General features: G+C 38.1%; 1 protein-coding gene and 1 long non-coding RNA gene across 6 annotated transcripts in view; one reads left to right on the forward strand and one right to left on the reverse strand.

The window, feature by feature from the left end:
* Positions 1-27,003, reverse strand: part of LOC144009765 (uncharacterized) — a 42,522-nt gene that overhangs the window by 13,612 nt on the left and 1,907 nt on the right. For 3 of the 5 annotated variants that reach the window (XR_013281038.1, XR_013281036.1, XR_013281035.1), the window contains exons 2-5: positions 26,472-26,893; positions 26,042-26,090; positions 22,739-22,804; positions 6,304-6,448 (exon numbers count right to left, since the gene is read on the reverse strand). This is a non-coding gene — a long non-coding RNA (uncharacterized LOC144009765). Of the gene's footprint in view, positions 1-20; positions 124-3,900; positions 4,036-6,303; positions 6,449-22,738; positions 22,805-26,041; positions 26,091-26,471; positions 26,894-27,003 lie in introns of those variants that run through there. The other 2 variants (XR_013281037.1, XR_013281039.1) reach the window with 2 other exon arrangements.
* Positions 25,461-27,003, forward strand: part of rbm33a (RNA binding motif protein 33a) — a 29,462-nt gene continuing 27,919 nt past the window's right edge. Inside the window, exon 1 of the mRNA XM_077509630.1 lies at positions 25,461-25,602. The gene's annotated coding sequence lies outside the window, so the exon portion shown is untranslated. The remainder of the gene's footprint in view (positions 25,603-27,003) is intronic.

A 27,003-nucleotide genomic window follows, 5' to 3' on the forward strand; every position in this document is an offset into this window, starting at 1 on the left:
GCCTATCTGCATTTTCATACTTGGGCCGCTAGTCTTTGTTTGTGCGGCCGCTGTCCTGTCTTCGCCACGGTCGGTCTTCCTCGCACCCTGCTGGAAAACGAAAAAAAAAAAAAAACTTCCATCCTGGAAAAACAAAAAAAAGTGGAAGGAAGGAGGGAGGTAGAGAAAGAGAAGGGGAGAGAAATGAAGGTCAAAGCCTGTCATGGCTGCAGGTGGCTGGTTTATACACCCCCCCCTCATACCCCTCTCTACCCCTTTCTTCCTCCACCCACCCCTCGCTAACCCATTCTCCACACAGAGCCTTCCCACCCAAACTCTCTTCCCCTTCTCTCACGCTCACACACATCTTACTATCAGCCGCCTTTATTATTTTCCTTCTTGCCTGACACACACACACACACACACACACACACACACACACACACACACACACACACACGCACACACTTCATTCATTTGTGCATGCACTTACCCGCTCTCGTGCTGCGTGAAAATATTCACAAGGCGCGAGAGGCTCCCGAAAAGTTCAGCTCGGGACATGGAATCATGAGCCGTCTTTAAAAGGAAAACCCGTACTGCTCAGACAAATTAATATACATAATAAATAGTAGGGGTGTGAATTGCCTAGTACCTGACGATTCGATTCGTATCACGATTCACAGGTCACGATTCGATTCGATACCGATTAATCCCGATACGAATTTATAAGTCGATTGTTGCGATTTTTTTCATTCAAATTTAGAAAATACTAATCAGTAAGCTTGTAGAGTGTAAGATTTATATGAAAATGTATTATTTATTTATCTGAAATTTCAGTCTTATAGAGGTTGTAATCTGTTTCATGTTTGAACAGCATTAAAATAAAATATTAAGGCTTAATGTTCCGTTCATATAACATCCTTCCATGCTCAAGGTGTGAATCCTAAAAAAAAAAAAAAAAAAAAATCGATTCTGCCCTTATTGAATCGATTCGAGAATCGCGCGATGTAGTATCGCGATATATCGCCGAATCGATTTTTTTAACACCCCTAATAAATAGCAACTTAACAATTTAATATACTGCATTTTTTATTTTTTTTATTTTATTTTTTAAATAATCGAACTACAAAAACATGGCATGATTGTCAGGTAAGGTAAGCCGTCAGCTATAATCGCCCCATTCACTTACTGCACCATGGATTTCGGTTTCTATAGCTAATTACTAGACATTATCGTAAAACAATATACTGTATTGATACGGGTTGGTTCTGACAACACTTCCGCCATCATGAAGAAAAAACAAAACAAAAAACAAACAAAAAAAAACCAAGAAGTATTGCTATTGGTTGTACACAGTCATTAAATAGTTAACTGCAGAGACCTGTCAAACTCCATTGCTAACCAAAACAGCAGCTCACACTGGTGCAGGCAGACGGCTTCTCAGTAGAAGATCAATGACACCAAGTCTCAAGCTATTGGAAACTCGCTGGTATTCTTCACACATAGTCAATAGTTACATGCTGAGGCCAATAGATGTCTGTTACTAACCAAAACAGCAGCAACTACTACAGAACAAAGTCTCTCATCAGAAATAGTCTGGAAATAAAAGAAACCCAAGTGATCGATTTAACTGTTCATTTTTGCCACTCTCAAAACGCCTCCCTCAAATAGACGCCTTTAGTCAAAACAGATCACAAATCAGTCTGTTGTTAACCAAAACAGCAGCACCTACAAATGCAAGTAAACTCTCATGTGAATTGGTTTGGAAATCAAATTCATCTTCTTACAAATATCTTAAAACAGTGACTGTTGCTAACCAAATCTGCAGCACCGAAATAGTCTTTCAGAAAAATCTTGTTAATGGTCGCTCCGCAAAGTTGTGTGCATTCCTGTTTCGCATCCTAGGAGAACAATGAGGCCCCCCCACTCCAAAAAATATATTAAGTTGATCTGAGCGACCTATTTTTGGTGCAGGTGGTGGACCAAAAGTGTCGGCGTTTGGTAAAGGCTTTTTTTTTTTTTTCCCAAGCGCAACCTGAATGTTTACGTAGGTGGCAAGAAACGAAACAACTGTCCAGGAATAGCTGGCAGGCAGCAAGTGCGCATAATATGGCTTATTTTCCAGGAGTGGTGCCAGCAATTGGAGATGGGCTTCAAAATGGAAGCAAATATAGTGGAAGCTAAAAGTCCAACACAAGTTGGTCCCGTTTCAAAAAATACAATTTCCCACAGGAAGTCAGTCAATTCCTCCAGTAGTTAAAACCATTATTAAGAGTACAAACATTTCACAAAGTTATGTGACGTGTAAAGAAAAGTTCAAACACTTACATTATATATATATATATATATATATATATATATATATATATATATATATATATATATATATATATATATATATATATATTAGGGGTGTGAATTGCCTAGTACCTGACGATTCGATTCGTATCACGATTCACAGGTCACGATTCGATACCGATTAATCCCGATACGAATTTATAAGTCGATTGTTGCGATTTTTTTCATTCAAATTTAGAAAATACTAATCAGTAAGCTTGTAGAGTGTAAGATTTATATGAAAATGTATTATTTATTTATCTGAAATTTCAGTCTTATAGAGGTTGTAATCTGTTTCATGTTTGAACAGCATTAAAATAAAATATTAAGGCTTAATGTTCCGTTCATATAACATTCTTCCATGCTCAAGGTGTGAATCCTAAAAAAAAATAAAAAATAAAAAATAAAAAAAAATAAAAAATCGATTCTGCCGATTATTGAATCGACTCGAGAATCGCGCGATGTAGTATCGCGATATATCGCCGAATCGATTTTTTTTAACACCCCTAATATATATATGTATATATATATATATATATAAATAGTGGAATGCATATTCAATGTGACGCCCATTTGATAACATTTAATGTATACAGCAATGCCTGTTTTAAAGTGCTTTATAAATAAAGTTGAGTTGAATATCAAGGACATGATAAAAACTCCACAAACATTGAATTCTAAATTAAATTTTGTGGCGGCAGTAACTGTTGAAATTATTTTGTTTATTAATGAAAGTAACAAGTGTTAAAAATCACTCGTGTTAAACATCAAGGATGCAATAAATGTCATAATTTTAGTTCAATCATTTATAAAATAACTTCAAAAGATTCAGGATTGTTTTAAAGTGCAATAAGAGAGATCTTTCATAAATGTAAGAAAAATACTTTTGAATTCATATGAACAGTAAATTTCAAGAAAACTAAGATACTTAAAAAAAAATTGGGCCTTTAAAATTCTATTTTCTTATGAATTTATGCGAGCCATCGTTTTATGAATTAATTGATACTCGAAAAAGAAAATCGATTTGATAAATTGTTCAATGTTTTAAACCCAGGCCTAGTAATAAGGCTTGAACGAATTAAGATTTTTTTTTGCAATCGACTACATACAACCATGCTGTATGTAAAAGTCGAGTGTTTAAGTCTATTAATTAATGACATATCTCACACTTTTTCAACAGTTCAGTGGCCATCCAACATCTTTTGCGACATGGACTAGTTTCATGTAAAATGACTTCGAAATATGAGATAACAAAAAACGTCATACAGTGAGTGAACTTCAATCTTTAGAGATTGATGCAGAGTCGTAATGTCGACTAGTCGACTAATCAATTCAACCATGACTAATTTATAGACAGACTTCCTCTTCGCACTGCATTCCATTCCCAGTTAAATAATAAGTTATGATCATGGGATCCTTTTGCGGGCAAAATCACAACTAAAGTTCCAAACAAAGAGTACTTGTTGACTTGCTGTTTAGAGTTTTTGCACTTTCGAGGCAGATTGTTTTCCAAAATAGTTTAGTTGGACACCAAACTGCACATTTTTGGTGCGTTCTGTTAAAAAACAACCAAAGTGCCCCCCCCTAAAAAATAAATAAAGGCCCCATGCAGCCATGACCTCCCTCCTCCTCCCCCTACTGTGTCACATGCTTCCTCCGGGCCGGAGTGGAATCTCCTCCGAGGTGCCCGGGCGTCGTGGCGGAAACATCATTAAAGTACTGAAAAAAAAAAAAGAAAAAGAAAAAAGAAAAAAAAAGTGAAGAATGGGGATGACATCAGACCAATTTCACACTTGGCACTCGGACGGCGAGGTCCGAGCCAGGAGGACTCTCGCCTCGCAACGCAGATCAAAGCCCACTGTGGGCGAGGTGAAAGGACACCTAACTATGCTAAATCCCCAGGACGAATATATTTTAATCTTGTTAGAATACAAGTTAATGCCGTGCCGAAGTGGCCCGGAATGAGAAGCGGACGGGACGACTGCTGCCGGATAAACAAAAAAAAAAAAAAAGCATGCATACTGTACGAGAAGAAGATCGCAATTGGCAAGACGGAGTGGAAACAAAACAAAAATAAAAAAAATGTCGGTGACCCTGTTTGAATCCCTGCTCGGGCAAGCTAACACGCAAAGGAGACGAGTATTTAGCAGCTCGCATTGAGGTCTGGGCTCCACCAAGCGCCTTGGTAACCTTTGATCTCTCATGTATGGGAAGTCGGGGCGCTGGTGCCTGCAGAGGTTTGACTGGCCGCACAATAGCCAGCGGATGCTTTGGGCAAAAAGTCACACCCAGGCAACTCTCGTTTCCACACAAAAGTCGTTCAGTAAGTAGGGAAAAGCAGGGAGGGGGGGGGAAGAAAAAAAAAAAAAAAAAAGTTTGCTTTCCATCCAATCGTGGCTGTAAGCTCAACTGAGGTTTGGGCACAATGATGTTATGGATTTATTTATTAGATTTTGCCATTCATATTGCAACAGAGCTTGTATTTATTCACTTAAAACTCCCGTTTCTAATTTTAATTAGCCCAACTTTTTGAGTTAACTTTCAACAAAAGTGTTCAATCCTCATCGAGGCCTGTGTAGAATTTTTTTTAAAAGTCATGTTCTGACGGGCTCTCATTGTCTTACTTCACGCTGACTTTTTGGTTAAACTTTGTGCTTTATTGAGGAGAAAAACAGATCTAAAGTAGCTATTAGTACAAAATGCATTGTATGGGTTAATCATTATGCTTATCATGTGTAATTAATTGCTGATTAATGGTGCCTGGAAGCAACTGAGGCAACATGGAGTGTACTAGACAGTGATTTGAGGATTTTAAAATTAAGATAACATGTTTGAGCTTGAGGACCTTGTATTGGCAGAATTCAAGCACTTCAACTAATTCCAGATTTTAATTGACATTCCGTGATACAATTTCCACACTCTTAGGTAAACCTCTGTTTGGGTAGAAACTAGGTGGATTATTATTATTTTTTCCCCCCATTCAGACAAGCAATTTCTCAGTGAATCAGCAAATTTTAGATGGTTGTTTACAAAAACTTAGTGTCTATCAAATAAGTTTGGTTATAGTTTGTAGTTTACATCCACGATAACTTAATAGGATGTTAATGTTCAGATTCTTAATAAAAAATAAATAAAAAATAAAAAAAGTTTACGCTCACCTCACATTGCTCATGTAAATGGGAGTTTGTTTGTTTTTTAGTGTTTTTAAATAAATATGACAAAATTTCCACAGACTAACAGGGTCGAATGTGGTAACAGGGAGACATTATATATAAAATAAAAAATAAAATAAATAAATATTTGAAAACCACTGTTTCCATTAATATGCTTGGAGATACTTTGATTAAATTTAACCTATAACAAACATGCATATCTATTTATTTCCACTAAAATTGCAAATATGTCTCTTTAAAGCTGAAGATTGGCCTTGGGGACATTTAAAAAGGAACAACTGGGGCAAAAAAACAAAACAAAAACATGTTAATTATTACTGGGAAAAAAATATTTTATGGTCATATGGAGAGAAAAATATTTACTTACTTTTTCATGTATTTTTTTTCTAAGTATTTTCATGAGGACAGAAAAGGCACCATTAGAATTTGTGGTTAAACCATCTCACTTTGGAACTACAGAGTAAAAATGCCGAATATGGCAAATGTTGGAGGAAATGTGGGAGTAGGTCATTTTTAATCACACCTGACTGGGCCAATGTGATTGAAACTGTCCAACCCATGGGACTAAGGTTGGAAGGGGATTGCAGGTTGATTTTTGCTATCGAAAAACAAACACAAAGTTTAAAAAAAACAAAAAAACTTGTTGATAGCTCCTCCATTTTGTTTTCCAAATGAAAATGTATCAAACTCGGTCATGCCACTTGTGGCGACTTAGTTTGTTGACATATGTGGAGTCAGGGTCAAGGATATATCTGACTCACCTCAGAAAGCCCCCACCCCCAACCCCTCGGTTTCCCAACAGCCTGCCACTCACCTGGTGGTTCTGCATCATGGCTGCGAGAGGCACAAAGTGGGCGCTCGGTGCTGCTGCAGCAACAGTGGCAACATCATCACCAAAAAAATAAAAAAAATAAAGAAGAAGCCCATCCTGTGCTTGACATCTTCCTCCAAGCCCGCCACTGTGGAAAGGGTGGGGGGAGGGAGAGAGAGAAAAAAAAACAAACATGTTCATGGCAAGAGCCAATGGCAAAGTGTCACTCAGCATGAGTAGGTAGACCTAAAAATAGATTGTTTGGACATTTTCCTCCTCACCAAACATCCACCACACTGCACATTGCAATTGAGTTGTCGTGACGCGTCAGTCAGGCCTGCGTGCTTCGAGTCATTTCGAACCGAATCGACTCCTTAACTCCTAAACTGGGAACCGCATTGGCTTGATCCATCCCGATCGGCACACGAGAACAAAAGCGGTTCAATCGTCGCTGATCAACACGCGTGTGGGTTCTCGCCTCCATTAAAAACGAACGCAATCAAAGACGATACTTTGAGCACTTAAGCAGACAAATGACAACAATTGAGCTGAGAAACAAAGCATGTGAACCTCGTGCTGGGTAAGTCAGGGATAAGCGCAGGTTTCCCATCATGCAACACGCTAAACCTGACTTTAACAAAATGGCAGCCGGCCAAAGACGTGGGCGCGGGGTTCAAAGGGGGTTAATGCTCGCCATAAAATTGCAATAAAGGCCATATTGAGTTGCAAAAAAATGTAGCGTTGATGTTCTATTTGGCTGCCTTTCAGCTGAGGGTTTGCACACACATAGCGCTGGAGGATGATTCACTTTTTCAACTGCAAAATTGGGTCCTGGTGCAACTGGTGAGCTTCTAGTATTTTTTAAAAATATTTATCTTTTTTTTTTTTTTTTTTTTTTTTTTTAAATCAGATTAGTCGCATCTTAGAATTTTGATCAATCACGATAATCGCTTAATTAAAAAGGCTTTTAATCAACATTTTTTTGCCTGCCAAATTTAAAGAGCACCTGTTGTGTTAATTCTGTCGACATTTAATGTCGTGAGGACGTCCAACATTTTTTGTGATCCACTGCACATGCTCATCCTCCTTTGTTTTTTTTCTAATCAGTTCATTTCTTGCATAACTTGACCGTGATAGTTTGACATGAACAACTATTTTGAATGTCATACACAAACATTTATGAAATGCTTTACTTGAATGCATGCAGTTAAGTTTATTGCTCAAACAACTTGTGCTACCTTTAACATAACCATCGGCTGTCAGTTAAAGGATCATCTGTGGTCAAAATTATTAGTGTGATTAATCTGTGTTAAAACATGATTAATAGGGATGTTACGATAAGCGCGATATCATGATATTAAAAATTCCACAATATCGTCGTCATCTTCACGATATTTAAATGCAACACAGCTGGTAAAAAGAGTCAGGTTGATTTCCATTTGTGCAGTTCTAGCACCCTCTCGTGTCTATTTTTTTTAGTGCAGTTGAATTTTCATACGGCATGTTTTGGCCATTCTATATTTCAAATTCACACGAATTATCAGATGAAGGGGCACTTAATATGACTGTGAATCAAGTCAATAATAAAATAATAAAACATAACGTAACATTGATGTGATGTAAAAAAGTAGAATATTGTGCTTTAAGTATGAGCTTTTTTTCACAATAATGTGACCTTTTTTTAAATAGCCAACCTCCCCACAATATCATGATAATTAATCGCATCGTGAGCTTCATATTGTGATAATTATTTGATCTATAAATAAATGTATAATTTATTTATTTATCTCCAGCCTTCTAGTGGCACAATTCGGATAAGCATGACAGCAATGTTAAGATTTATATTTAAAAAAATAAATAAAAAAATAAAATAAAATAAAAATAAAAATAAAAACTCTTGCCAATGGTGATAAAACTCGGATATGAATGGGAAGGATATATGACATTGTACACAGTGCATAAATACAACAAAACGGGTGTGTGTGTGTGGGGGGGGGGGGGGGGGGGGGGGTTGGTGGATTATGGGGCACAGAAAAAAAAAGATTAGCTTAATTTTTCCCCATTGGGTAAATATTTCCTGCCTACTATTGCCACTGCCCAATGTCGACTTGTGAGCCGTTTCTCCCGGCCCATAAACAAAACCACAGTTATATAGAGTAGATTATGAAAATAAACTATGGAAAACGGCACTAAAACCAGCAACGAGGCAATTCGACGTGCGGTTTAAATTACAACTGTGTACACAGGCAAAAAAACAAAAAAACGACCGCGAGTGTTTCAGGCGGGCATACGAGGCGAGCCCCTTGCAGCTCAGTCAGCCGTGCCCAAGCTCACCGTGGCGGGCGTCTCCCCAACTCTCCCCGCCCTCTCCCTCTCTCACTCATGCTGCCATTTTAACGGCCGCTGAGTGGCGGGCGAGAGAGAGGGCGGGGTCGGCGGCTGCCATCAAGGCGGCACAACGGCAACGCCAGAGATGGCGCCGACGACAGAACACGCCCTCCAAGATATTCGCATGAGGGGCATTGTAATATTTGGATTTAAAATAAATAGACTTGAAACTCGTACGTTAGGAGTTCACAAAAGTTGGTCAATTATTTGCTGGTTCTGGTAGTCATGACAATTTTCAAATCAACATGTAGAGATTCATACGGAGACGTCTAAAAAGCAAATAGAGGCGCACTCAATTAGAAAAAGACATTAAATGACTGAAAAACATACAACAGCTTTATATTGTTAGATTAGACAAAGCAAGTTAAAGTAAGATTTCCATGAAGCATTTACAACATACAAATACTATTAAAATAAGGAAAACAAGACTTATTGTTCGTGAAAATATCTCATCAATAAATGGAAAAATATGCCAGAAATCAGTAAATTGGTCCACCATGTGTTTTCAAATTTGAGCAGTGTGATATGGCAAAACAAAAACAAAAATTCTTGATTTTTCTTTTTCAGTCATTCGGGACGATTACGATTTTAATCGAATTAACCCAACAAATGTTGATTAAAAGGTTTTATTTACCGGTATTCAAAAATAATTCTTGTGCAAAATGTTCAGACAACAACAAAGTATACTGATTCTAAATCAGTTTGAACAAAAACTTAACATTCAGTTAGAAAAATTCCAACTCACGATAACATCTGGATGCGACAACATAAGAACGACAACTCTTAATAATACACAAGACAAAATTCAATTTCACTATGTAGCAAATTTTCAACTCTTCCATTGTCAAGATGATGATTATTGGATTAATTAGATTTATTGTCCAGCTCATAAAAGGTCATATAAAAGCTGTATACTCAAGTTCACAGCAGGGAGTCAACAATAATTTTATCTGTTGAGCATTGTTGAGCATGTTGACATTATTATTGAGAGATTTAAAAAAAAAAAAAAAAAAAGGGGCAGGGAGTGTTTCGAGGCAGATTAAGAGGGTCTGCACCCATTCTCTTGATTCGTCTCCCACGCACATCTGACTAGATTAAAAATATATATATTTTTAAATCAATTAAATCAGTCCCTCTTCTCACTCATAATTAAAAAAGTAATAAAAAAAAAAATCTGGTAGCAAACATTATGACTTTACATTTGTTTGAAAAATCTGACTTTTAAATTTCAAACAATTCTCCAAGTTGCATTTCTGAGCAGATCAAATGGGTCAGCACCCATCCCGCTTGCTCGCCCAGTCACCTCTGCCTCTGAAAATTAAAAACTTAAAAAAATAAATTAAAAAAAAATATTTTTTTTTTTAAAAGGAGCACCATGGCTCCTTTCCAACTACATTTGAGGTCAGGGTTCATGACATCCTCTTGGCAACGTCAGGCCAATAAGGCAAAGGCTGTCTAGACAGGTCACGGTATCAAACCGGCTTCCCTGCGGTTGCTTCCGGAAGGAGGGGTCAGCGGTAGCCAAGTGCAGGGTAAACAGGGGACGGGGAAGGGGGGCTCGGCCTTTGGCCCCGCCGAGGTGGGGATCAGCGCCTCTGCCCTCCACTGATCAAAGATGGGGGGGCGGGGGGGATCTTTCCTGGGAGAAGAAGAGAGGGGGCTGGCTCGGAAGATGAACTCGACGTTTGTGTAATCGAGACGTGTCCAAGGCGCCGATTGTCTCCTTTCACACTCCGAAATGGACCCTTCCGGTGCCACTGATTACATTAGGGAGGACAGACTCCTTTCACAAGGGGCTGCCAGACAAAAGAGGAGCTTCCGTAGCCCTCACCATCTGGTCCCCAAATAAGAAGAAGAAGAAGAAGAAGAAGAAGAAGAAGAAGAAGAAGAAGAAGAAGAAGAAGAAGAAGAAGAAGAAGAAGAAGAAGAAGAAGAAGAAGAAGAAGAAGAAGAAGGAAAAAAAAAAGAAAAAAGAAAAAAAAAGCCCTGCCAGCGAGAGAAGAGGCTGAATAGAAGGAACGCCGTTTGAATAGACGGAACGGCCGGACAGATAAGCAAACATACAGTAAAGACTCAAAGACTGGCAGCCAATCGACACGTGCAAATAAAGCCGTGTACCAGCACTATGACAGATGTAGGCTAAAATGGAATAAGTGATGTGAATCCAGCGGGCCTCATTATCAGATCCGCTGCCATGAAACAGAATATCGTAAACGATCAGCAAATACGAATAAATACAACCGATGGTAGATGCCAACGGTTAGGTCGGATGGATGAATCAAACCAAGCAAACTTGATTTAAGCCATAGTTGCATAGTACGTGTCAAGTATTGCGAAATCAATTAGTCAAGACAGTCAAATTAATGTCTAAATATTGTCCGGCTGTTGCCTATGATATTGGTTGATTTTTTTAGTGATGTCCAGTGTTTGGAGGTTATTTTGTACTTTTCTACCATGTTTGATTTATTTATTTATTTATTTATTTATTTATTTTTTAAGTGCTGTCACTATCATATTTTTAGAATCGATTAATCTATCGATTACTCAATTAATCGGCTAATCACATTTTAATTTTGCATTAAAGTGTATTACAAAAGCATCCCCCCCCCCCAATTACTGTTTATTAACCAGTGATTGGCAGTTATTTTGTACTTTGTATTCATATCGTGATATATTAAAAAAAAATAAAATAAATAAATAAAAACAAAGGGGGATGACTGATTAATTATATGTTACCTGTTCGGTCATTGTTTTCCAAAGTAAAAACAGATGCTTGCAAATATTGCATTTTGATTAAACACAGAAGACAATCAATCAGTCTTCTTTCATGAAGGACTATAATTATTTTTGATATTCTGAAATCAGATCTTGACAATGTAAACAATTTTAAATGTAAACAAATGGGTTCTAATGATTACTCAATTATTAAAATAGTTGTCGATTAATTTGATAATCGATCACCTTTGTCAACTCATTTTTTCCTCCCCTTGGAAATCAAGAAAACACGAAAACATGAAGTAGAACATTCCCCAAACATGCATTGAGAATCCCACATTTTTGCATTATTATTTGCCATCTTTTTAAAGCAGACGGCTATAGTTCGATAGGATTCGTGAATAAAATCTCTTGATTTGATTAAAAAATGTGAGACACTTCAGGTATATTTCATGGTGCGTTTGTTTGAAGAAGCCGATTATCTGTTCTGCATTGCGTCCCTTGTTTTCCCCCCTCTCGCAACACAAAGCCTGTGAGGAAATCTGGGTAAATAAACAGGCTCATTAGTGGCAAAGGTGATGGCGCCCTTGATGGTGAGTGCTATTGTCAGGAGATGTGCGTGCGTGCGTGCGTGCGTGCGTGCGAGAAGGTGCCACATTGACAAGTGAAGTTGGATTGGTCCACATGGACTGTAATGAAATTACAACTTTTATTTGAGCTCCTATGGGGCACAAGTGAAGAAAATGCAATGTGTGAACAACTTTCACCATAAAAAAAAACAAAAAAAAAACTGATCGACAATTCAAACGGTCTAAGTTTATGGTGCATTATTTTTTAGAAACATGCAAATTTGTTGTTGAATATTCAAATAGTTATTTGCAGTGCTAAAAATGTGCCAAAAAAAAAAAAGACTATTTTCCAAAGAAAGTGAACCGTAATCTTTTGAATATTAAAAAATTAAATAAAATCAATCAATCAAAATTTCACAAGGTTTTATCCTGTGCTATCATTTCAGCACTATATTTAGTTATTTTACAGTTACTATGCAGGTATACTCTTTCGAAGCATCAAAAGTATCTATCAAAGTATCAAAGTCTAAAATCTGGTAGCATATAACACTAGTTTGGGCAAAAACAAACTTCATTCTGGGCTTTCAGATGAAATATTAATTTGGGCTTGCGGGAAGGTTATTTATTTGTGTGGACATTCTCGGCCAGGTCACGGTAATCCGCAAAAGTTGAATGGAGGTAACTGGTCGACTCTTATTTGAGTTTTCGGTTTCTTCTTGTTTTCCAAAAACATTCAAATATGACTTGGGCAACAATGCTAGCGATACAATTGAATGATGATCTTAACCATGTAGATAAGGGTTAATCATATTGTTAGCTAATAGCATAATTTTAACTGAATGTCACAATATCCAATTTAAAACAAAAATGTATTATTGAGGAAAAGGGGGAGAATTTTTGGCCGTCATGGTAATCCGAAAAGCTGTTTTCAGAAAACGTTTAAAAATAATTTAGAGGCTATTATGCTATTAGGCTAACGATATGCAGAAACACCACTACATATATTTTGTTGACAATAATTTCGAGACTTGATTGTCATTGAACATTATTTCTCAAAGCGCAATTCCCGGGCCACGGTTCTACCTACGATATTTTAAATCGGCTGGCAGAAATGAAGACTATGTCTAGCAATTCGTACTCACGAGTTAACCTTTTTCTAACACTAGCAGCAAACGTCAATTTAGCAAGCCACATTTCAATCGACAAGCCATAAAGATATTATAACTGATTGACTTTTATAATTGAATAAAACTAGCAAGAAAATCCATGTCTACATGGCGGCTACACACCAAAAAAAAAAAAAAAGATGCATGTTCATGAATGGCAAACAGGACAGACAACATGGTGGAAAAATGAATGAAAATGACGGTCCACTGGTGGGGAGATTTGACAACTCTATCCCGAGGGGGGGTGAAAGAAAATAAGTGCAGACTTTCATCTTGAAAAGATTCACTTCACATTCCAGAAGTGCAACCACAACAAAAAACACAACAAGCGTCTCGGCAGTGATGCACAAACATCACGGCGGTGTTTTAACATGAACGTTTTCATCTGTCATGCCGGCAGTTAGCGAAGAAGAAAGACGTTGTGACGTGCCATGTTCTGGCAATAAGGCTCATGTTGCACAACGAGATAATATAGAGATGCACTGCTGACTTGCGCTGACGTGAGGGTTTAACGTGCGCGGCTCATTGTACACATCTGAGCCTGCTTAGCATTTTGTAGCCTCGGAGTAAGAATACACGCGCACATGCACGCGCACGTTTGTTGTACGTACCCGAGAAGTGCAATTATTGATTGAAGCTTCCGGGGCAAAAAAAAAAAAAAAAAAAAAGGATTTTCTATCACTGAGACTAGAAAATTGGACAGCTTGAGTCAATGCGTTTAGGTTAGTAGTGTCAAATGAACTGCTGAGTCATGTAGAGTCTCAGTGTTGTTTTAGACTGGCATTTCTTCTTAATGCACGGCCGATGTATCAAATTGGAACTCGGTATCGGTAGGGATAAACTAAAAACCAAGTGACTCCGACTTGGGTGCAAAAAAAAATAAAAATTGCGATCAGGAGTCAGCACATCGCTATTTGATTGATTTCATGTTTAACAAACATGGCGTTAGCCTAATAGCATAGCCACCCAAGTCATTTCAGTCAATATCAATTTAAAAAAAAAAAAAAAAAAAAAAAAAAAAAAAAGGTACAGAATGCACAAAGTCAATGTGCAATCCTGCTACATTTGTAACCTCGAAACCTTGTAGGACACCCTGTATAAAAGTTCCACACATTTCAAACAAATATGAAGGGAACAGAATGACATATGCGTCTTTTTGGGAGGTGGGTGTAGAAGCCCAGCCTGACAGTTGGGGGTGAGACACATATAGAGCGGGACAGGTGGGGCCAGTCAAGTGGAGTACACCGCTGCCGTACCAATCTGTACTTTTCTACCGTAATTAGTTATTTTTCTCTCACAGCGGTCTCCAGATTATGTCATCAGGCCCTTACAGAGAGCTCATTATTCCGTGCCGCAAACACGACGGAAAGAAAAAAAAATAATCCAATTCTGCGGAGACGGGAGCGTGGCGTTCTAGGGAGGAACGGAGTCGCCGTGTGAAACCAACGAGAACCAAAGCAACACCTGGCGTGATGAAGTGGACTGCTGCACACAATGTCTCAAAGCGTGGCTGCCATTTTCACTCCCACATGACTCTTGACTCTGTTTTTTAAATTGACATTATTTACGCCAACATAATGCATATGCAATGCTAAACATCCATCCATTTTCTTAACCGCTTATTCCTCACAAGTGTCCCGGGGGGTGCTGCCGCCTATCTCAGCTGGCTCTGGGCAGTCGGCGGGGGACACCCTGGACCGGTTGCCAACCAATCGCAGCAATGCAAAACATGACAGACTTATTATTTGGGATGTGACGATACCAAAACATCACGATATGATATCACGATACGATAATTATCACGATATTGTGGGGGCGTTGGCGATACTTCAAAAATGATTACAATATTGTTAAAAAAATAAAAATAAAAAATAAAAAGCACAATATTGTGCTTTTGTACATAGCAATACATATAAACCACCTACAATCGCTAATAATATTGAAGCACTTACTTGCTAATGCAAGCACACATTGATCGCTTCACAAGCAAATTAGGTTCCCCTTTATCTGACAATTAGCATAGATTTTAAAACATAGAAAGCCAAAACATCCCTAATGAAAATTAGATTGCACTAATAAACTAGCCACTAGAGGGTACTAGAACTACACAAATGGAAATCAACCGGACTTTTTAACAGATGTGTTCCTTTTAAATATTGTGAACATGACGACAACGATATTGTGGCAGTTTTAATATCACGATATTGCCCTTATCGTAGCATCCCTACTTATTATCAGGCCATTTTACAGTCGAGACTTTTGCCTGACTTAAAAACTTTAAAAGCAGGAAACGCAGGCGTGATCCCCAAAACTTGGCTCATTTGCATGCACCTCTTGGAACAGTTTCACAAGTCCACCCCCAGAGCAAGTTTTACTGAAATTTGGTCGACAGCTCGACTTGGAGGAGACTCAAAACAAAGTCTCAGAAAGACACAAACACATTTTGGTTTGAACTGGCCATTTCCAATTGTCCTTCAAAATAACCTTGCCTGGGAGATTTGGCCAAATTGCTACCAAATTCTTATCACTTTAAAAAAAAAAAAAAAAAAAAAAAAAAAAAAAAAAAAAAAAAAAAAGATTCTAACAGTGTGTGGGCAGAGGATGGCAGCAGTGTTTGATGACTTGCCCATAAAACCCCAAATTCAAATAACTCAACCTCAAATTTGAGTCAAACAAGATTCAAGTTGAGGCATTCGCTGTGACACCTGCAGCAACTTTTAAGAGGCCCGCAACGTGTTCACGCATTCGCGAGTTGAAAGTCGACACAAACATTCCAAAAAGAAGCTAATTAGTTAGCCGTTAAAGAGGCAGTAATCGCCCGGCAATGAAGATGAAAAGGACCCAAAGGAAAACAGTGCGGTTGATGGGTTGGTGTTGGATTTCTGCGGGGGGCGAGGGGGTTCACGTGCTAAGTCCTGTTAAGAGCCTCAAAGCGCTCTTCAGTGTTTAGGAGGCGCGGGCCGCATTTAAGCGCACACAAACGTGGAAAAATATCAATTTCACATTTGGCTAAACGCTTTTCACACTTTTTTGTGTCAGCGACACCGCGAGAGGAGGGCCGCGCAAGACAAAACACAGCTCCTGGATAAGGATCATGTTAATGCCTATCAATTAGGATCAAACGGGGATTAAGCGGCATGGTTGCGGCGGAGGGACGGGGGTTACGGGAGGGGGGTGTCCACGCCAAGTCATTGAATACCAGGGGTCACCCCCCCCCCCGACTTCATTAGGGCTGACCTTTCCACGCCATTGTGCGACAGCAAAGACGTCGGCCTGGATGGCTTACGGAGGGGTCAAATATGATCCACGCAGAAAAGCAACTGTGAAATATTCACTTTCACAGTCCAGGGAGAGCCAATAAGTAACCTCAGCTCGGGCCAGGTGGTTATTAGCCGCCGACCCCTCCGCTTTCAGTGCAAAAGGGAAAGAAAAGAAAAAAATCCCTTCTTTCCACCTCAGAGATGTATGATTTACTAATTAGTCGTGGTGAAGCGCGGGGTCAAGCGGCTCCAATTCTGCCCAGCCATCTTAATTCACTCAAAGGTCAAATGGCAAAGAGGAAACAGGTACTCCAGGTGCTTTTGAAGAAGCACCAATTAGGAGAAATGCATGAAAGTTGCAATAAAGCCCCTCTGGTGCAAAATGATAGTGAGCTTAGTGACATTTAGTTGGGGAAAAAAATTAAGTAGGATCTCTGAATTGACAATGAATTTAGACCTACAGCAAGGAGGTTAAAGGAAATTTGTTTGCCAACAATATGTTCTATGCAGCCCCACTCGTCTAAATATGGAATTCTGGTTATTATTGCGTTAGTGGAATGTGATTTAGGCAGCAATATCCATCCGTTTTTATCCATTTTGCCACTTCCTGTAGAGTGAAGATGACATCAATGTTGCAACCAATCACAGCGCAGCTTCAGAAAACAGGTGCGTTGCGATTGGTCGTTGCCTGAGCAACTGTGATGTCATCTTCAGTCGACAGCAAGTGTCAAAATGGCAAGATGGATTAAAAACGGCTGGATTTTGCTGCTTAACTCATATTCCAAAAATGTAATATTAATCAGAATGTCCTGTCGAGACTAGTGAAGTCACATATAACAACATTGTCAAGAAATGTTTAAGGTTGACCTCCACTTTAATACATCACATCATGGCAGCTCAAAGTCCACAACATAGGCCATCGTTTATTTAGTAGCACACTGCCGCACACCTGGCGATTGACCTCTGACATATACTTGCGACAAAACTTTATGAGTCATCACATTATCATTTTATTCAAACACAAACATGGCGAGATTGTCAAGTAAGATTTTCCTGCCTTTCTAAGCAATATTATAATAATGCAAAGAGGAAAAGGGCGAGAATAAATGTGAATTTATCAGAGGCTGTTAGCATCGATAGCTTCGGTAACAGACACTCTCCACGCTTTGCTTTTTAGCCATAGGTTCATATGAAATTATAAAGATAATTAATCACATGTCCTTCATAAGACTAGTTGAGAACGTGGGACTCCATTTGAATGAAACTACTATAAAATGAATCAAAAGAATCAGTTTCCATGATCAAACGAGTTCCTTACAATTAACCGATATTACTTTGAAAAAGTCTGCAATATCCATGTTTACTGTGCAAAACCACTACTAAGACAACAATTCTATTACTTTTTGTAAATATTTTATCTCTTACTGTACTTGCATGTCGGCACTGGAGAAAATCTGCTTTTAATCTCATTGTGTCATGACAAATAATAGGCATCCTATTTTATTAAGCTCATCTCTAGTACTAAGACCTTGTCACAGGTAGAGCAGTAATAAGCCAAAAATAAGAACAGTGGTAGTCAAAGTTAAAGGGATACTTTACTTATTTCGCCATTTTTGGCAGTCAAACATGAATATTTTGCCTATAATAAATGTGATATTTTCATTATTTTTCAAGTACAATTAGTACCTTTAAAAACAGATTTTGCAACTTGCTGTCGACTGAAAATGACATCACAAGGGCTCAGGCAACCAATCACAGCTCAGCTTGTGAATGTCACATGACCAGACCTAGAAAACAGGTGAGCTGTGATTGGTTACCTGAGCCCTTGTGATGTCATTTTCAGTCGACAGCAAGTTGCAAAATCTGTTTTTAAAAAAGGTACTAATTGTACGTAAAAATACTGTAAGTATCAAATTAATTATAGACAAAATATTAACTTTTTATTGCTATAATGGGCTAAATAAGTGAAGTATCCTTTAAGTTTTTGTACACTGTTAGCCAGCATCAATAAATGTAACTTTTGAACATTTACGAAAAACAAAAAACAGCAAATTCAACAAACTAAAACAGTCCAGACTTTGACAATTTTTGCAGGTAACCTTGACCAAGATCATTAAGAATCTACATAAAGATTTTTTTTTCAATTGATATTGTGGGCAACGTTTTATGTTTTGATGGCAGATACTAGTCAAACTTACGTTCGCACTCATACAACAATTTGCTACAAATGTTCCTTTAAATCATGGGCCTTTAAAGCATTTACATAATTAAGGCAAAATTTTATCTACGGCAGAACACTTGAGGTTTCGTTGGGACCAAAAGCGGGACGTAGACCACATTTTAAGAACCATTGATTGACCAAGCGTTTGAAATGAAATCGCCTCACAAACTCTTGCTAATTTAACACAATGAATGCTTCAGTGCACGACTACGTTTCCTTGAAAAATGCTAAAAAGGGAGGCTGAGGAGTTGGGCTGCTGCTCTACTTTTTTTCCCCCCCATCCAGAGGTGTTGGAACGTTAACACCGAAAGTTGCCCAAGTTCATCTGAGGCCAAAAGTTTGGGCGTGGAAAGTAAAGCGGTGTTAAAACCGAGCGAGCGAGGAGTCAAACAGTGCTCACTCGGGCCTACAGCCGTCTTTGTCGCGGTGTTGTCGATGAGCATACACCATTTGCAAGGATAGTGAGGGGGGGGTTACTAGGGGGATTGGAGGTTATTTGAAGAAGAAAACAGGAAGTAATGCCGTGGCTGTCTGCTGTATCGCGTTTTCGTGCGGCGCCCCATCAGAAACAAAGCAAACAAACAAATATTAGAGCGACTTGAACTGAAGCCAGGGATACGTTATGTACACGCGGTTCATTTACACTCAAGTTTTGGCAACATTTTAACGAGACGGCTGATTTTTGACACCGTTTTGACATTCTCAAGGGGACGCAGCTGAAAATCAAATCTCGGCTTATTGGCTAATGGACTATGGCTTTATGTTATTTGAAGCTCTGTTATCTTTATTTCACTCGTCAATATTTAACGCTTCAATTTAAGACTACAGAAAAAAAAACATTTTATTGGCTTGTTATCCGCAGAAATTCTGTCAAAAAGATCAAATGACACGGTTCAGTCAACTTCAGCCTCAATATGAACAAAAAATAGCTTTTAGATGACAAAACCTAACCACCCAAATTATATGTACTATCATGAAAAACATTATTATGGTATATTATATACGTCGCATGTTATTCTCTCACATGTACTACAGGATTTTTTGTTTTTTAAGCCTTTGTAATTGTACAGATTTGAACAAAAACATTGAATTAAAAAATGTACAAGTGTGAACATTAGGATTTTAGCAGATGTGCACACAAAATGTGCTTTTGAAATAATATAAAGCAACAACTAAATATTTACTTACTCATATATACAGTGTAGTGATAAAAAAACAAAAAACAAAAAAAACAATTCTAGAATAATATTTGATTTGATACCCAGGATGAAAAAAAAACTTAAATATTTATATACAACAATAAGAAGAATCTAAATAGTTAAGTAAAAATGGAACATTTAGCTACACCGTACACACCCTTAACAAATGCAATATCATTTATCACTTATTTAACAATAAATATAATAAAAATAATAAAAATAATAAAATCATAAACATACAACCTACAAACATGATCGCATTGGAAAACAGTATCAAGTAAAATCAAACTATTTGTATGGTAAAACAGAAATAAAAATGGCACCGCACTACAATTTTTAAGCAAATAAACATTGCTTCATTGTGTGGAAATAATTTAAAAAGATAAAGCCTTCATTTGGGTAGAATTTATTCACCCTTTAATTAAACATGCATCTCCTTAATTGTTACTCTGAAAAATATATATTGACTATTTGGTCAAACCCTGATGACAACATTGGCAAATAACCTCTAAAAACTAAATGACGTGTAAAATATTTAACGCGATATTACACTAAAACTAATTTCATAAAACAAAATGCACAAAAGATGAACACGCAGGATGTTAAAAATATTAGATTATAAAATTAAATAAACAAACAAACGCAATAAGCACTGAGATTTTTTTTATGGGGTCTTTTGTTTCACTGCCTAAAATGGAAGCTGCCTGTTTTTTCGGCGCCATCAACTATACGGCAGTCACACAGTACAAAAAGCAGCAACAAATGGAAGCGCAGACTGGCCGCCTGCCAAGAAACACCTTAAAATACAGAGAAGGCCTTCATTTCAAATGAGTAACAGTGATGTACATATATTAAAAAAAAAAAAAAAAAAAAAAAAAAAAAAAAAGTGACGGAGAGCCTCGCCGTCTACGACAGACAATAGCAGCTGCAGCCGGGAAAAAAAAAAGAAAAAAGAAAAAAAAAAAAAACGCTTTGAACTGTGCTCTTGAACGCACACACAAGCTGTAACTCGGCAGCTTTCATCCAGACGCCATCATGTCGTCACACCTCGTGACCGCACCGTGGGCGGAGACTAAAAATAAAATAAAATAAAAAAAAAAAAGACAGCGGGAGGACTCAGCATTTTAGAGTCGGCCTCAAGTGCAATTGGGAAAACCGACGAAATGCAGTCGAATTTCTCATGGACAGATCACCAGTAGATACTGTAGCACGGGGGAATAGTCAGACCTCCACCAAGGCCAAACAAACTCACCACATCGACCTCAAGATTTCAAACCAATGTGCAATGAGAGATCATCAGGTGCGCCACAGGAAATTATCCTATTTCACTTAATTGTTCCAAAAATTATTGACGACAAATAAAGCATAATTGCTCGACACTGCATGCCAGCAACTTATTAAAAGGCACAAACAATAGGTAGACTCTTCATGACATTTTTCTCGGTGGTGCCAATTTGTGTTATGCGAGTACTACCAGTGGTACGTGGGCCCCCTCTAGTGGTATGTGAAAGAATTACTGCCCGAGCTCAGCTCAATTGTATTTAACTTCTAAGCTAGCTAGTTGCGTCAATATTAATTTACGTACAATTGTTATATTTTACGTGGAACATATTTAAATGATTCATCAAGATTTTTTTTTTTCCTACTTTCAAGCACAGCGTTAATGTGATTAGTTTATACTTCTTCGTACTCCTTTTCGAACATGTGTAAATGTGTAGCTAATGACTGGGTGAATCATTGCAAAACTGTTGCTCTAATGTTGTGTTTGTTGCTTTGTATATTTTTTCTTCCCATATGTTTTTTTTATATATACACATGTTCGAAATAAACTGAAGAAAAAAATTAAGTTTAAATCAGGACCCGACCGATTAATCAGCCAGTTGATTAATTTGTAATTATTTAATATGATCATATTAGCTCAGTTAAAATCAGCAAAAATCCATATATTTTCTTCATTTTTTTGTGACATTAGAGCAAAAATAATGACATTCAAACAATCCCCCCCACCAACCCACCCACTTTAATTAATATCTTTATGTAGTAAATATAAAGGACCATAAAAGTTATTTTACTTATTTTGTATTAATCGTCTGATGAATCGGTTATCAAAATTTTATTCTGTCAAATATCGGAAATGGCATTGGACTTAAAACATCCGCATTTCAAACTGTGCAAACTATTACAGTAAAAACTTTTCACTTTTGATAAACACTAGGATACTACACTAATGCATTTTAATTTTGGTCATGAATGTGATGGTTGCACAGTACTTATAAGTATTTCTTGATAGAATACTTGGTCAAAATGTTTGAGAACCACTCCCTAGTCAATGAACACAAATAAAATAAATAAAAAAATAAAAAAGACATTTGTCAGAGTCTGCACAAGTAACAAATGGTGGCCAACGTCCACTCCTCTTTGCTCACCAACAAACCAAATATGAGCTTCTTGGTGGAGGTAATGTTTCCGAGACTTTTTAAAGCCTGAGACGCACACTTGCTAAATTACATGAATTGGAAGAGCTGGTGCACCCCCTCAAAACATTCAAAATAAAGACTGATACATGTAATAAGAATGATAAAAAAAAAAAGGTAATTTTTCCAGATAGTTGTCTATAGTTACACGAAATATCACTGATAGCCATATCAATACACTGCAAATACAGCACCGAAAATAAAAAATAAAAATCTCTAACATAATATTACTCACACAGTCTGCTACCCCAAAACGTGTTTAACACAGCGACCCATATTTTATTTTATTTTTTAGCTTCTGAGACCAAAGTTTGGGAAACCCTGCAAGTGGACCCCACATCTCCCTCAGGCAAATCACGCTGTTCACAGCATGCCTGGAATTGCTTCTCTTCACTTTAAACGTTAGCGAAAACGCTCTTGAAAGAATGGGTCAGCAGAGCTCTTACCAGCTGGAGGGGGCAGGTAGACTCGGTCTGACTGACGCCCGCTCGCGCGAAGACAACGGGCTTTTCCTGAGGATGAAGTGAGGAAAAAAAAGAAAATCAAACCAGTATGCAGATTTGTATTAACTATATCCATACTTTCTCTGAACAGTTTCCACAAACTGATTTTTTTTTTTAACTTTAGTAGGATGAGGGACCTTAATCTTTACAAAAATAAGAATATCATGCACATGTAGGAAATTATACAATTTAGGGCTGAGCCAGAACAGGATTGTTTGGCCTTGGTTGAGGTTTGCTCTCTTTGTAGAATTTTTCAATATTGCCCCAAGTCAAATCAGGAATATACCTTAATTTCCCTCATAGTATGTTACCATTGGTTTGGCGCACCCCCTCTCAACAAAAGGAACAGGAAAAAGTTAAGTGGACTTAAAAAAATAAATAAATAAATAAATAAATACATACATTTTGTAGAGGAAACATGATGTGCAACACCGTTAGCCTTTTTGTGATTTATTTAATTACTGCTTTAACACGATGATTACACTCTCAATCTCACGTCCCCCCACAGGCAATCTATTCACATATGTTTTGTTTTTTTTCCTTGACCATTAGTTTTCAGTATTTTTTATTTGAAGCACCACTTCAACTCCCAGTATACCCTTTGCCCCCTTACAAAATAAATAAATCAGCGTTTCATGCAAAAAATAAAGTGATATTCAATCAAAACTACATTTCAGAGGAAATATATGACTGATGACTTTTCTGAATGCTGCATGACATGATTATAATGCGAGTACTGCAACACAAAAATCAATGAACCTGAAACCACCCCGCCTTCTTCACCTCACCATAATTACAATTCCACTCATTTTTGACCGACAACTTTTCAAGCGCACCACTCAAAAACTAATAGTAGAGCAGTCAAGAGCTATTAAAAGAATACGACGACAAGCACGCGTGCTAAGTAGGCGATAATGAAGCGATCTTGTCCGGGCCGGTCACCGATACGGCAAACAGATAAACATCAGAGAGTCAAAAGTAACTTGTCATGTTGGAGGGACGCTTCCAGCGCATTTCTGACAACTGACGAGCATGCGACGAGCTTGTTTAAACGGGAAAAACAATTCACTTCTCACACGGGCGCCGTGTCACCAAAATGTTACATCGATCGGACCAAAAAAAACAAAAACTTGTTTACTTGAAAAATGTCAACTTTTTTTTATTACTAAATAATTTTAAGCCCATTGTAGATCTAATAAAAGACAAAATAAGTAATACAGTAACATTAATAACAACCAAATAGATAAAAAATTGTAAAATTATTTTAGCCCATTTTATATTTTCTAATTAATTTGCCTGGTCTATGCCACATCACTCCAAAGTGATGAAAAAAGTAAAGTAGTTAAATTGGTATCCATGTGTGATATTTTGCTTCCCACTTAAAATTAGACCTCCAAAGTTTGTAAAAACGAAATAAATAAAACAAACTAGTACTGTGCATGTGATCATGTCCAACTCCTACCTTTATTTAGCAGAATGAGACAGTTATTAAAATAAAATCAAATTAAAAAGATAATTAAAAATGATTTTGTGGCACATCTTGAGTGCAACAAATGTTGGAGCTAAGTTTGCTTTGAAAATATTACTACATTTGCAGACTTATTATTTCGCGACAATGCTGCAGTCTCAAAAGGTACGAGCCGAAACATTTTGCCAGATATTGACCTCGCGTTTGGCACAAAAATGGCGCTCTCGTCTCGATACAGCGACGTGAGCAGAAATCCAAGTTGAAGTGTAGCGAATCAGACAAAATGGCTACTGACGTGACGTGACTGAGGCGCCGTGTTTTTTACTCGTCACGTGGAGGCCGTATGGGTTACAGGGGTTAGTTGGGTTTAACAACAACAACACAGAGGCCGCCATCTTGGCCCCCTAAAAAGCTACCGCTGAGGAAGGAGGAGGGAAGACTGCGCAGACTGCAGTGACGGAGCACAAATGTCTAGACTGGCCTGAAGCGGCAGGCGATCAGTGGGGGCGGACACATTACACTCGTGGATCTTGTTGTGAGCAAAATATTGGTGGGGGATATGTTCAATGTACTTTTCGAAATAAGAATATGTGAGATAAGAATTGTTTGAACATTATTTTTGCCCCATAGATGGGAAATGCACATAAAAGCGGTGAAAAGCTATAAGAATTGCCAAGCTAAGTGTATATAGTTAAATGGGCAACACTGTAGCATGGTAGGTTAGCTACCTAGCTAGCTAATGTTTTAGCCATCTAGCTAACATAGCTAAAAAACATGAGGAAGATTTTACGTTGCACGGATTGAATGGATGGACATAGTATAGAAATTATGGAAAAATCTGTCAGATTTAATATCTTATATGATATATAAAAGTATAGAGTATAAATAAAAAGTCCACACACCCCTGTTCAAATGCCAGATGATTTTGTGAAATAAAAAAAAATTAGACAAAGACAAATTAACAATTTTTCCACCATAAATGTGGTCCACTACCCCCCAAAAAACTCAAATGTTTATTTTTTATCTTTTCAATAGGGGATGTAGCCAAAAGAAACTAAGACGAAGTGGTTGCAGAAGTGCACACACCCTGTAAACTGGGGTGTGGCTGTGCTCGGAGTCAACCAATCACATTCAAACTCATGCTAAACAGGAGTCAGCACACACCTGTCGCTACTTACTCTGATTAACCCCAAAAAAGGTTCAGTAGCTGTTCAAGTGGGCTTTTTCTGACTTTTTGTATTTTTGCTGTCTTAACAGATGCCTGAAGGTTTTGTGTAAATACCAATTGCTGAAACTAAAACTGTCTCCACCTTGTTTAAGGCCCCAGTTCTAGCTGAAGGTATGGCTTTCTTTTTTGTGATGAGATTGAGCAGTGTGCTTTGTAGCAGACTAAATTGTGTATATGAAGGGCTATACCATAGTTGTTTGTATGTTCTCTGTGATCTAGGGTGGATACTCGTCCTAAGTCAGATGGAAAAGCCTCCAAGCTAACTGAAGGAGGTGATAAAGAAAATGAATATGGAATTCAGAGACAATAAGGAAAAACTTAGACCTCACAAAATGAAAATGTGCTCATAAGATTTTATAAGGTGTAACAATTGCATGGATAAATGTGCATTTTTGCAGACTTTATGGACACCTTGTATAATGCCTGTTATGGAAAAGTTAAAGAGATTCAGAATGTAGCAGACTAAATTGTGTATAAGAATAATACTGTACTGTATCCTGTCTGTGGGGAAACAAAAAGGCTTAAAAAAAAAATAGTAAGTTCAACCAACCTTTCTCCGCTGCTCTCGCCATGAACCTGAACGCAGCAAGCAGACACCCCTGAGCATAAAAACAGGTGACAGGGCAAAATACGTTACAATAAAAACGTTCAACAACGGCTCTTATTAAACGGCAGCCGATGAGACCATTCGGTGACCGTTTTAATTGCGACTTGGTTAAAATAAATTGACTTATAGAGGCGAACAGCAGAAGTTTGTTTGTTGCTTGACGTGGACTTGCACTTAGCTAACGTACAAGGGTGCACCTGGGGGGGTAATTAGCGCCAATTAAAGCACGTCTGCTCATTCAAAACCACGGCGTCCTGTATACGCGCGGTGCCGTGGGTTTCTTTAAACTCAATTAAAAAATGCTGTCGATAAGAATATTTGACAAAATGGAGCATTTTGGCAGCGCCGTGAAGGTGTATGTTGGCTAACTCACCTGCCTGCGCATTCAGCTAAATCTGCTGACGCACCAAAACTTTAACATCGCTTTCTCCGCCACCTCCAGCAAAAATACAATTTCTCTCATAACGACGGTCCGGTGGCGGTTGAATAAAATCCTACATTCGGCCAGGTGTCCTCGGTGGAAAGAGGAAGAGCATGAAGAGGGAAGAAGGAGGGGGGAAAAAAAAAAAAAAAAGTCAGTGTCCTATTTTTGTCAATTTCAGACACACTCCAGACAGTCTCGCAGCGGCTACGTGCGCGTCTCCTTCCGCGCGTGCACGTCGAATGGCGCGGGAAGCAGCGACGGCGTTTGATTGATAGCGAGTCGGGCCAATGGCGGCGAGAGGCACAGCTCGTCGTCCAATCACGAAGGTCGATGTTTAAAGGTTGCCGCCCACACCCAGCCTCCTCACAGTTCTGTTGACACAGACGCACACGATGGTTGAATAAAACAAGCAAGAGATGTCGGTCACAGACTGGTGCAAATTTTCTCCAGGGAACAAGGATGAGCTATTAACGGCACCATA

This window comes from Festucalex cinctus, chromosome 20, assembly GCF_051991245.1.
Source record: "Festucalex cinctus isolate MCC-2025b chromosome 20, RoL_Fcin_1.0, whole genome shotgun sequence".
NCBI lineage: Eukaryota > Metazoa > Chordata > Actinopteri > Syngnathiformes > Syngnathidae > Festucalex > Festucalex cinctus.